A 12,936-nucleotide genomic window follows, 5' to 3' on the forward strand; every position below is an offset into this window, starting at 1 on the left:
ATCTTGGCTCATTGCAACATCTGCCTCCTGGGTTCAAGCAATTCTCCTGCCTCAGCCTCCTGAGTAGCTGGGATTATAGGCGCGTGCCACCACGCCCAGCTAATTTTTGAATTTTTAGTAGAGATGGGGTTTTACCCTGTTGGCCAGGCTGGTCTCGAACTCCTGGCCTCAGGTGGTCACCCAGCTCGGCCTCCCAAAGTGCTGGGATTACAGGAATGAGCCGCCGCAACTGGCACCTTGGGATCTGGTAGGCACCCAGGCTGTGCCATTCCTTCCCCAGCACGCATGGGGACAGGAAGCTGCTGGAGGCCGGAGGCTGACCCTCCAGGCTTCATACTTGCCTGTCCCTCAGCCATCTCCAGGATGCCTGAAGGGAGCGCCCTGACACGTAGTTGTGAAGCACTTCTGAGTCAAGGCTGGGAAGAGGGAGAAAGGGAACTAGCTTTAGGAAGGACCTACCATGAGCCAAGAACATAATGGGTGCCTTATATAACATCTCTTATCCTCTCATTCCCACGAAGTAGCAAATACCCCCATTGAAGAGTCGTGGAAACAGGCTCACAGGAGTAGGATGATGTGCCCTAGCACTTGACTATGTAGTGACTGAAACAAGATTCAAACTCAGGTCTGTGCCACCGTGCCACCATGCCACCATGCTGCTTCAAGGATTTCCCAGCAGACAGGCTTTTTCCCAGCCATCCAAATACTTCATCCAAACTTCATCCGAGTTTTGAAATATTTACATCTTGAGCTAATGCAGGAAAGAAAGACAAAAGAACAGGCCAGGAGGCCCGGCGTGGTGCCTCACGCCTGTAATCCCAGCACTTTGGGAGGCTGAGGCAGGTGGATCACTTGAGGTCAGGAATTCGACACCAGCCTGGCCAACATGGTGAAACCCCGTCTCTACTACACATACACACACACACACACACACACACACACACACACACACACACACACACACATAAAATTGGCTGGGTATGGTGGCAGGCATCTGTAATCCTAGCTACTCAGGAGGCCGAGGCAGGAGAATTGCTTGAACTCGGGAGCCAGAGGTTGCAGTGAGATGAGATCATGCCACTGCACTCCAGTCTGGGCGACAGAGCGAGACTCTGTCTCAAAACAAAACAAACAAACAAACAAAAAAAACAAAAAAAAACTAGGTGGGGCATGGTGGCTCACACCTGTAATCCCAACACTTGAGGAGGCCAAGGCAGGGGGATTGCTTGAGCTCAGGATTTCGAGACCAGCCTGAGCAACATAGCAAGACTCCATCTCTATAAAAAATAAAAAAAATTAGCTGGGCATGGTGGCATGCAGCAGTAGTCCCAGCTACATGGGTGGCTGAAGTGAGAGGATTGAGCCCAGGAGGTTGAGGCTGTAGTTAGCTATGAGTGCACCAGTGCACAGCCTGGGCGACAGAGCAAGACCCTGTATATATTTTTAAAAAGTTATTACAAATCTGAATTATGTCACTTCTCTCTTCCCAGGTTATAATGAAGTTACCTAGTTACCTTTAGATATAAACAGCTTGCTGTGCTGAGGTCACTCTCCCATTCCCTGGAGACCGTCCCTCTGTCTGCAGGATGTGAGAAGGGTATATCAGAGTGCCTCCCAGCCCCTCCTCCCTGTTGTGGCCCTGTGCCAGAGGTGTGAACACCTGACCTGACTCTGAACTCTGGATACTAAAGCCTCTGCCTCTTGCAATCTTGTCCTGTACTCTGTTCTATCTCCTTTTGTGTCTCCCAGGCAGTTAGCATGACTCATTCTAATTTTTGGGTGAGCTCAGGCTATGACATCAGAGGTGAGCTCTATCTCTTATTAGTTGTTCAGTCTTAGGCAATTTATGAAACCTCTTTGCCTCTCAGCTTCCTCACTTAGTAAACGGGGATAATACTGGTACCTACCTCACTGGGCTGTTGAAAGACCTTCATGAGATGAGGCGTGCCTGGCAATTTCGTCAGTGCAATTCAGCCCTCAGCAGTATGTTTGTTGGGAGGATTTCATAAGATACACGTAAAATGCTGGGCTCAACGCCTGACCCAGTCATAGTTAGTGCTCATAAATGTGAATTCCCTCCTGCCCCATTCCACTCTGGGTCTCCCTGCACCTAAGGAATGATAATCTCACCAGCCTAGGCTGATCCTTCTTTCTCATTGGTGTTTACTGTTCTTTCTTGAGTTCTTTCTTGTGGTTTTTTTTTTTTTTTTTGAGATGGAGTTTCACTCTTGTCACCCAGGCTGGAGTGCAATGGAGTGATCTCAGCTCACTGCCATTATGGAGGCTAAGGCAGGAGGATCACTTGAGCCCAGAAGTTTGAGGTTGCAGTGAGCTATGACTATGCCACTGTACTCCAGCAAGACCGTGTCTCAAAAAAAAAAAAAAGAAAAAAAAGAGAAAGAAAACATATTCATAATGTCCAAAAGCTTCCCTGTGCTCTTCGTACTCCCTCTTCTTTCCTTCCCATCTCCCCTACCCCAGGTAACCACTGATCTACTATGATCATAAAATTCTAGAATTTTATATAATGTATAGTATGTATTCCTTTTGGGAGAGGGCGGTATCTGGCTTCTTTCACTCAGCTTAATTATTTTGAGATTCATTCATGATGTTGCAGTAACAGTAGTTCATTTTCATTGCTGAGTGAATATATAGATATAATTTGTTTAGCCTGTTGTATTGTTTCAAATTTTTGGTTATTGCAAATATAGCTGCTTTGAATGTTCATGTGCACGTCTTTGTGTGGACACATATGCTTTAATTTCCCTTGGGTACGTGGAATGGCTCCTCTGTGTGGTAGGCTTATTGTTTTTATTATTTAAAAATTGTCGGCCGGGCGCGGTGGCTCAAGCCTGTAATCCCAGCACTTTGGGAGGCCGAGACGGGTGGGTCACGAGGTCAGGAGATCGAAACCATCCTGGCTAACACGGTGAAACCCCGTCTCTATTAAGAAATACAAAAAACTAGCCGGGCGAGGTGGCGGGCGCCTGTAGTCCCAGCTACTCTGGAGGCTGAGGCCGGAGAATGGCGTGAACCCGGGAGGCGGAGCTTGCAGTGAGCTGAGATCCGGCCACTGCACTCCAGCCTGGGCGACAGAGCGAGACTCCGTCTCAAAAAAAAAAAAAAAAAAAAAATTGTGTATATTCCAGATGAAATGTGTGTGTGTGTGTGTGTGTGTGTGTCTGTGTGTGTTCTTGCTTGGCATTTGTACCAGAGGGGGTGATTCTGGACTCACAGACTAAATTAGGAAGTTTTTCATACTGTTCTATGCTCTGGAATACTTTAACTGTATCATTTTAAAAAATGGGTTCTGGCTGGCACAGTGGCTCATGCCAGGAATCCCAACACTTTGGGAGGCCAAGGGAGGCAAATCACCGGAGGTCAGGAGTTTGAGACCAGCCTGGTCAACAAGTGTTCAATAAATACATCTTTATGTATTTATTTACTAGACCAACAAGTTTAGTAGAGACCAACCCCGCCTCTCCAAAACAGAAAAATTCGCTGGGCATGGTGGCGGGCACCTGTAATCCAGCTACTCGGGAGGCTGAGACAGGAGAACTGCTTGAACCCAGGAGGCAGAGGTTGCATTGAGCCGAGATTGTATCACTGCACTCCAGCCTGGGTGACAGAGACAGACTCTGCCTCAAAAAAAAAAAAAAAAGGTTTGATAAAATTTGTCTATGAAATAATCTGGGCCTGATGCCTTTTGGGTTTCACATTTTTATTTTTATTTTTAATTCTTTCAATTTTGTAAACGGTAGTTGGTGTATTCAGGTTTTTGGTGGGTCACGTACTGCTCTCCCATGGGTGATATATGTATTCAGGTTGTCTGTCCCACTAGGCTGTAAGCTTTTCAGGAAATAATTCCAAGCTCTTGATCTCTATAATCCCATGAAAGGCACATGATACATAGTCATTGGTGGAATGAATAAATGCTGATGGCTAGCTGCTATAACAAATACACCTTAGCATTTCAGCAGCTTCATATAATGAAAATCTATTTGTTATTCACATACAAATCAATTTCTTCCTCACATAATTGTCCACTGTGGCTACTCTGAGGCAGAGGGAGACACTCCACCATAGGGTGAGTCAAGGACCCAGGCTCCTTCCACCCTGTGGCTCGGCCATCCGCTCTGCATTGAGCTCGCAGGCGAGGGAGGAGAGGCAGGAAAAGGTTTCTACCTCGATCTAGAAGTAACAGAGCTCCCACTCACCTCCTTGGGAGTAACAGGACCTGCTCTATAAGCAGAGGAGGCTAGGAAATGTAGTCCCTGGCCAGGCAGCTGCTGCTTAGCAACATCTCTATATCATGGTAGGGGGCACAGGACTTTTTGGTGGACAGTTAATTGTCTCTTTCAAGGGTGGCACAAGGTTTTATTGCTGAGGTTTTCATTGCCTTGCTCTGTGAGACTCTGTTAGTGCCAGTGTTTGATGAATGGTTGTTTTCATAGCTGCCAAGAGCTGTTGAGTAAGAATGTAACTGCAGACAGTCATTTCCTTGCTGTGTTTGTCCAACAACCACTGTCTCACAGCTGGAAAACTCATTACTCATGAGTACTTCTTTCCCAGGTACAAGAACATAAAGATGTATTTATTGAACTTTTTAGGGCAATGACACTTCACTGTTAATCCAAAAATCTACACTGGTCAAACGATGAGTTTAAATACCAGGGAAAATCCAAATATTAAGGAGAATTTAAAGATATATACCAGTCAAATATTTATTTCATTTGTCTATTCATTTTTTTCTTTCTTTTTTGTTTTGTTGCATCTATTCATTTTAAAAATGGAAACCTAATTCATATACCATAAAATTTCACATAACAAAGTTCCGAGTTTTATTTTTTCTTTTTATTAATTTTATATTAATAATATAAATATATTTTTATATTCACCAATAATATATTTATTAATAATATATTTATCAATAACTTATTAATTTAATTAATTAATACTAAATTAATTAATTAATTAATTAAGAGACAGAGTCTTGCTCTGTTGGCCAGGCTGGAGTGCAGTGGTGCGATTTCGGCTCACTGTAACCTCTGCCTCTCAGGTTCAAGAGATTCTCCTGCCTCGGCCTCCTGAGTAGCTGGGATTACAGGCACCCAACACCATGCCAGGCTAATGTTTGTATTTTTCATAGAGATGGGGTTTCACCATGTTGACCAGGCTGGTCTTGAACTTCCGACCTCAGGTGTTCTGCCCGCCTCAGCCTTCCAAAGTGCTGGGATTACAGGCGTGAGCTGTTGCATCCAGCCAAAAATTCCCAGTTTTAAAGTGCACAATTCAGTAGTTTTCAGTATATTCAGAAGGTTGTACAACCATCACCACCATCTAATTCAAGGACATTTTCATCACCCCAAAGAGAAACCCTGTACCTGTTAGCAGTCACTTCCAGTTCCTCCCTCCCCCAAGTCTCTGGCAACCACTAATTTACTCTGTCTCTATAGACTTGCTTATTCTGGCTGGGCGTGGTGGCTCATGACTGAATCCCAGCACTTTGGGAGGCTGAGGTGGGCAGATCACCTGAGGTCAGGAGTTCAAGACCAGCCTGGCCAACATGGTGAAACCCCATCTCTAGTAAAAATCCAAAAAAAAAAAAAAAAAGGCCAGGCATGGTGGCTCACACCTGTAATACCAGCACTTTGGGAGGCCGAGGCGGGCAGATCACGAAGTCAGGAGATTGAGACCATCCTGGCTAACACGGTGAAACCCCATCTCTACTAAAAATACAACAAAATTAGCTGGGCGTGGTGGCGGGTGCCTGTAGTCTCAGCTACTCGGGAGGCTGAGGCAGAAGAATGGCGTGAACCCAGGAGGCGGAGCTTGCAGTGAGCCAAGATCGCGCCACTGCGCTCTAGCCTGGCTGACAGAGCAAGACTCTGTCTCAAAAAAAAAAAAAAAAAAAAAAAAAAAAAATTAGCCAGGTGTGGTGGCAGGCACCTGGCAATCTCAGCTACTCAGGAGGCTGAGGCAGGAGAATCGCTTGAACCTGGCAGGCAGAGGTTGCAGTGATCCAAGATCATGCCACTGCACTCCAGCATGGGTGACAGAGCAAGATGCTGTCTCAAAAAAAAAAAAATTTGTTTATTCTGGACATTTTACATAAATGGAATAATATGTGGCTTTTATGTCTGGTTTCTTTCACTTAGCACAATGTTTCCAAGGTTCATTCATGTTGTAGCATGTATTAATAACTCATTTTTTTTTTGTCTTCCAACATGATCTCAAGACTCATTTTTTATGGTCAATAATATTCCAGTGAATGGATAGAATATGTTTTGTGTATATCATTCACTAATTTTCAATTTTTCTTTTCTTTTTTTTTTTGAGACAGAGTTTCCCTCTATCACCTAGGCTGGAGTGCAATGGCGTGATCTCAGCTCACTGCAACCTCCGCTTTCCAGGCTCAAGTGATTCTTGTGCCTCAGCCTCCTGAGTAGCTGAGATTACAGGCGTGCGCCACCACGCCTGGCTAATTTTTGTATTTTTAGTAGAAATGGGGTTTCGCCATGTTGCCCAGGCTGGTCTTGAACTCCTGGCCTCAAGTGATCTGCAGGCCTTGGCCTCCCAGAGTGCTGGGATTACAGGCATGAGCCATACCGCCCAGCCTCTTAAAATTTTTTAAATTGTAGTAACATACACATAACATAAAATTGACCATTTTCTTTTTTTTTTTCTAATTATACTTTATGTTCTAGGGTACATGTGCACAGCGTGCAGGTTTGTTACATATGTATACATGTGCCATGTTGGTGTGCTGCACCCATCAACTCATCATTTACATCAGGTATATCTCTTAATGCTATCCCTCCCCACTCCCCTGATGCCACAACAGGCCCCGGTGTGTGATGTTCCCCTTCCTGTGTCCAAGTGTTCTCATTGTAAATTGACCATTGTCAAGTGTACAGTTCGATGGTATTAAGTCCATTCATATTGTTAAACAACATGGTCTACACTGACTGTTGTGCAACCGTCACCACCATCCATCTCCATGGCTCTTCTCATCTTGCAAAACTAAAACCCTGAACCATGAAACAGTAACTCCCCATTTCCTCCTCCCTACAGCCCCTGGCAATCACCATTCTACTTTCAGTCTCTGAATTTGACTATGGTAGGTACTTCATAGAAGTGGAATCATACGGTACTTACCTTTTCGTCACTAGCTTATTTCATTTAGCATAATGTATTCAAGGGTCATCCATGCTGTAGCATATGTCAGAATGTCCTTCGTTTTTAAGGCTGAATAATGTTCCGTCTTCTGTATATTCCACATTTTGTTTATCCATTCATCCATTGATGGACCCCCGGGTTGCTTCTACCTTTTGGCTATTGTGAATAATCTGCGAATGAACATGCATGTACAAATATCTCTCTTTGATACCTTGCTTTAAATTCTTTTTTTTTTTTTTTTTTTTTTTTTGAGACGGAGTCTCGCTCTCTCGCCCAGGCTGGAGTGCAGCAGCGTGATCTCAGCTCACTGCAAGCTCCGCCTCCCGGGCTTATGCCATTCTCCTGCCTCAGCCTCCCGAGTAGCTGGGATTACAGGTGCCCGCCACCACGCCCGGCTAATTTTTTTGTATTTTTAGTAGAGACGAGGTTTCACCATGTTAGCCAGGATGGTCTCAATCTCCTGACCTCGTGATTTGCTCATCTCGGCCTCCCAAAGTGCTGGGATTACAGGCGTGATCCACCGCGCCTGGCCAAGACCTCGCTTTAAATTCTTCTGGGTATATATTCAGAAGTGGAATTACTGGATCAAATGGTAATTCTATGTTTCAATTTTTAAGGAACTGCCACAATGCTTTCCATACCATTTTACATTCTCATTGACAGTGCACAAGGGTTCCAATTTCTCCACATCCCCACCAACTTTTTTTTTTTCCCCTCAAAGAGGGAGTCTCACTCTGTCGCCCAGGCTGGAGTGCAGTGGTGCAATCTCAGCTCACTGCAACCTTTCGCCTCCCAGGTTCAAGCAGTTCTCCTGCCTCAGCCTCCTGAGTAGCTGGGATTATAGGCATGCGCCACCATGACCGGCTAATTTTTGTATTTTTAGTAGAGACGGGCTTTCACCATGTTGGTCAGGCTGGTCTCAAACTCCTGACCTCATGATGTGCCTGCCTCAGCCTCCCAAAGTGCTGGGATTACAGGCATAAGCCACCGTGCCCAGCCCCCACCAACTTCTTATTTTCCATGTTATTTATTCATTTTTAAACAAGCATTCATTGGGTACCTACTATGCCACAGCTCTATACTTCGTAGAAACTGAGGCTGCCAGAATGTTAAATCTGTTTCCCTGATGTTAGGAACTTAGGAAACAATGGAGAAACAGTCATGTTCAAGAGATAGAGTGAAATGCAAGGTGATAGGTGCCTAATAGAGATGGAATCAATAGTAGATTGGATAAAGAAAATGTGGTACCAGCCGGGTGCTGTGGCTCATGCCTATAATCCTAACACTTTGGGAGACCCAGGCAGGTGGATAGCCTGAGCCCTGGTGTTCGAGACCAGCCTGAGAAACATGGTGAAATCCTGGCTCTACAAAAAAATACAAATATTAACTGGGCTTGTTGATGCATGCCTGTAGTTCCAGCTACCTGGGAGACTGAGGTGGGAGGATCCCCTGAGCCCAAGGAGGTGAAGGCTGCAGTGAACCATGATTGTGCCACTGTACTCCAGCTTGGATGACAGAATGAGACCTTGTCTCAAAAAAAAAAAAAAAAAAAAAAAAAGAAGAAGAAGAAAATATGGTACATATATACCAAGGCCTTAAAAAGAATGAGATCATAGCCTTTGCGGCAACATGGATGGAGCTGGAGGCCATTATCCTAAGTGAGCTAACACAGGAGCAGAAAACCAAGCACTGCATGTTCTTACTTATAAATGGGAGCTAAATACTGAATACACATGGACACAAAGAAGGGAACAGACACCAGGGAGACACCAGGGCCTTCTCGAGGGAAAGTTGTAGGAGGCTAAGGATTGAAAAACTACCTATAAATACACAGATACTATGCCCGTTAACTGGATGACAAAATAATATGGACACTGAATCCCCATGACTTGGAATTTATCTATAGAACCAACCTGCATATGTACCCCTAAAACAAAAAGAAAAGCTAAAAAGAAAAAGAGAGAGATGGAGGCCGGGCGTGGTGGCTCACGCCTGTAATCCCAGCACTTTGGGAGGCTGAGGCGGGTGGCTCACCTAAGGTCAGGAGTTTGAGACCAGCCTAGCCAACATGGGGAAAACCCATCTCTACTGAAAATACAAAAATTAGCTGGACATGGTGGCAGGTGCCTGTAATCCCAGTTACCTGGGAGGCTGAGGCTGGAGAATCGCTTAAACCTAGGAGGCAGAGGTTGCAGTGAGTCGAGATCATGCCACTGTACTCCAGCCTAGGCGACAGAGTTAGACTCCATCTCAACCACCACCCCCCCCAAAAAAAAAGAAAAAAGAAAACGATGGTGTGTGATTTCTGAGGATGCATCAGAAGAGACCTTTGGCTTCCTTCCTGGCTCCCTGGTGGATCTCTTATTCTGGGTTAAGGCATTCGCCATGTCAGGAGGACATTCAAGAAGCCCTCAGGAGAGCCCCAAGCAAGAGGACCTGGCACTTCTGCCATCTTGTCACTGTGAGAGAGTGCCAGCATCACCTTGTCAGCCCTGTGAGGAAGCCACCCTGGGAGCTGATCCTCCAGCCCCACTAAGCCTTCAGATGATTGCAGCCTTGGCCAACATGTGACTGCAACCTTATGAAAGCGCCCGAGCCAAAACCACCACCAAGCTGCTCTTGATTTTCTGACTAAAAACACCCAGAACCCAAAAAACTATGAGATAATACATGCTTATTGTTGTTTTAAGTCATTAAGTTTTGAAATACTTCATTACACAGCAAGAGATAACTAATGCAGCTAGAAGCATGAAAATATCTAGCATAGTGTGGAAATGGTGAGAAGTGCATTGAGGCTGGCACAAGAGCTTAAAGCCAGAAACTTGAAGTTGAAAGAGATGCTTCTGAAACGCCATATTTCTCCATAAGAGTGGGCAAGGGAGCCATCTGGTGGAAGAGGCATGCTTAGACAGTCCCTTCTCTCTTGCCTCATTTCTCCAGCCTGTTCTCAGCATTTCCACCTAGTATTTCTCCAAGGGCCACAGTGAGGTTTATAAGTCAAGCATGTGGGCCATAAACACTACTTGCTTGTTGATGTAAATACTAACCTCTGCAAAATGTCAAGGTAAGTTATTATCCTCAGTGATTATTTAATTTTCTCCCTTAGTCTCTTCCACCTGTCTGCTATCCAGGGGAAAACATCAGTAGCACCAGGAGTTGAGGCAGAATGCTGGAGGAGGGAAAGAAGGAACTAGAATTTGATTGTGGAAAAATCAGAATTAGACTCGAGAGAGCACAGTCAAGCTGGTCTGTCTCTTAATTATAAGGGGAGGCCTTTGTTCATTGATACTTGCCATGACTATTGTCCCTTTCTGGTTTTTAGAGCCTTCTTGTATCCTCCAATATTCCCGCCAAATAATGTCTAGAAGTTCTTGAATAATATCCCTCAATTCTATAGCTGCTGGAAGAGAAAACAAATACTACTACTCTCCACTGTCAGCCTGAGGCCAAGGAGGAGGAATTGCAAATAAACTAAAATTTAGTTTTAATTTTAGTTTATTTGGAGTAAATTACCAGTGGGAGAATTTCAAGTACTTAGGATATATATATTATTATTATTTTTTTGAGACGGAGTCTTGCTCTGTCGCCCAGCCTGGAGTGCTGTGGCACGATCTCGGCTCACTGCAACCCCCGCCTCCTGGGTTCAAGCAATTCTCCTGTCTCAGCCTCCTAAGTAGCTGGGATTACAGGCATGTGTCACCATGCCCAGCTAATTTTTATTTTTATTTATTTATTTATTTTGAGACCAAGTCTAGCTCTGTTGCCCAGGCTGGAGTGCAGTGGCACGATCTTGGCTCACTGCAAGCTCTGCCTCTGGGGTTCATGCCATTCTCCGGCCTCAGCCTCCCAAGTAGCTGGGACTACAGACGCCCGCCACCACACCCGGCTAGTTTTTTTGTATTTTTAGTAGAGACCAGGTTTCACTGTGTTAGCCAGAATGGTCTAGGTCTCTTGACCTTGTGATTCACCCGCCTTGGCCTCCCAAATTGCTGGGATTACAGGCGTAAGCCACTGTGCCTGGCCTAGTTTTATATTTTTAGTAGAGACGGGGTTTCACCTTGTTGGCCAGGCTGGTCTCGAACTCTTGACCTCAGGTGATCTGCCCACCTCAGCCTCCCAAAGTGCTGGGATTACACGTGTGAGCCACTGTGCCTGACCGGTACTCAGGACATTAAAGAAAAAAAAATGTATTCTTCTTAAGAAGGGTGGGGACTCCTTAGCTTAAATACTACATTGTTGAACAGAAAACTTTCCCCATCCTCTTAATCAGATTAAGTCTGCCTCTTCTCTCTGCTCCTACTGTTAGAATAGGATCCTCTGCTTTGTATCATGGCTTAGTCAAGTCAGCGTCCCCTGTTGAACTAAGAGTTCATAGAGGGCAGAATTTCTGTCCAGTTCATTCTTGGTGGTTTCACAGTCATTGTTTTAAGAAATGATTCATGACCAGCCTGGGCAACATAGCGACACCTCATTCTACCAAAAACAAAACAAAACAAAACAAAAAAAATTGGCCAGGCATGGTGGCTCACGCCTGTAATCCCTGCCCTTTGGGAGGCTGAGGCAGGCGGATCATGAGGTCAAGAGATCAAGACCATCCTGGCCAACATGGTGAAACCCCATCTCTACTATACAAAAATTAGGCCGGGCGCGGTGGCTCAAGCCTGTAATCCCAGCACTTTGGGAGGCCGAGGCGGGCGGATCACAAGGTCAGGAGATCGAGACCACAGTGAAACCCCGTCTCTACTAAAAATACAAAAAAAATAGCCGGGCGCGGTGGCGGGCGCCTGTAGTCCCAGCTACTCAGGAGGCTGAGGCAGGAGAATGGCGGGAACCCGGGAGGCGGAGCTTGCAGTGAGCCGAGATCGCGCCACTGCACTCCAGCCTGGGCAACAGCGTGAGACTCCGTCTCAAAAAAAACAAAACAAAACAAAAAAAAAAAAACAAAAATTAGCCAGGCGTGGTGGCGTGTGCCTGCAGTACCAGCTACTCGGGAGACTGAGGCAGGAGAATCGCTTGAACCTGGGAGGCGGAGGTTGCATTGAGCCGAGATCGTGCCACTGCACTCCAGCCTGGTGACAGAGTGAGACTCCATCTCAAAAAAAAAAAAAAAAAAATTAAATAGCTGTGTGTAGTGGTGCGTGCCTGTAGTCCCAGCTCCTCTGGAGGCTGAGGCAGGAGGATTGTTTGAGCCAAGGAGTTAGAGTGAGCGGTGATTGCACCATTGCACTGCAGCCTGTGCAGCAGAACAAGACCCTATCTCAAAAATAAAATAAAATTACAATAAAAAAAATAAAGAGAAGAAAAATAAAAAAGAAATGGGCATTGTTCTGGGGCTTTTGTTGAAAGAGATGTGAATTCTGTGCTGCAAGAGGAAATTGACACGCATGCACTCATTCAAGGAACATTTGTTGGTACCTCGTTTGTGCTAGATGCTGGACACACAGAAATTACAGTCAGTTCCCTCAGGACTCTCACTGTCTAGAGAGAGGAGGAGCCACCAAGTGCTGGGGTGGGGCAGTCCCACAGAGCCAAATCAGAAGGGCACCTAATCCAGACAGTGGCTGCTGATGGGGAAGGTGTCAGAGAAGTCTTTCTTCAGGGGTGAGATCTGAGCTAAATTTTGGAGGAAGAATAAGAGTTGGCCAACTGGCCGGGCGCGGTGGCTCAAGCCTGTAATCCCAGCACTTTGGGAGGCCGAGACGGGCGGATCACGAGGTCAGGAGATCGAGACCATCCTGGCTAACACGGTGAAACCCT

This window comes from Macaca fascicularis, chromosome 9 (genome assembly GCF_037993035.2).
Source record: "Macaca fascicularis isolate 582-1 chromosome 9, T2T-MFA8v1.1".
NCBI classification, from domain to species: domain Eukaryota; kingdom Metazoa; phylum Chordata; class Mammalia; order Primates; family Cercopithecidae; genus Macaca; species Macaca fascicularis.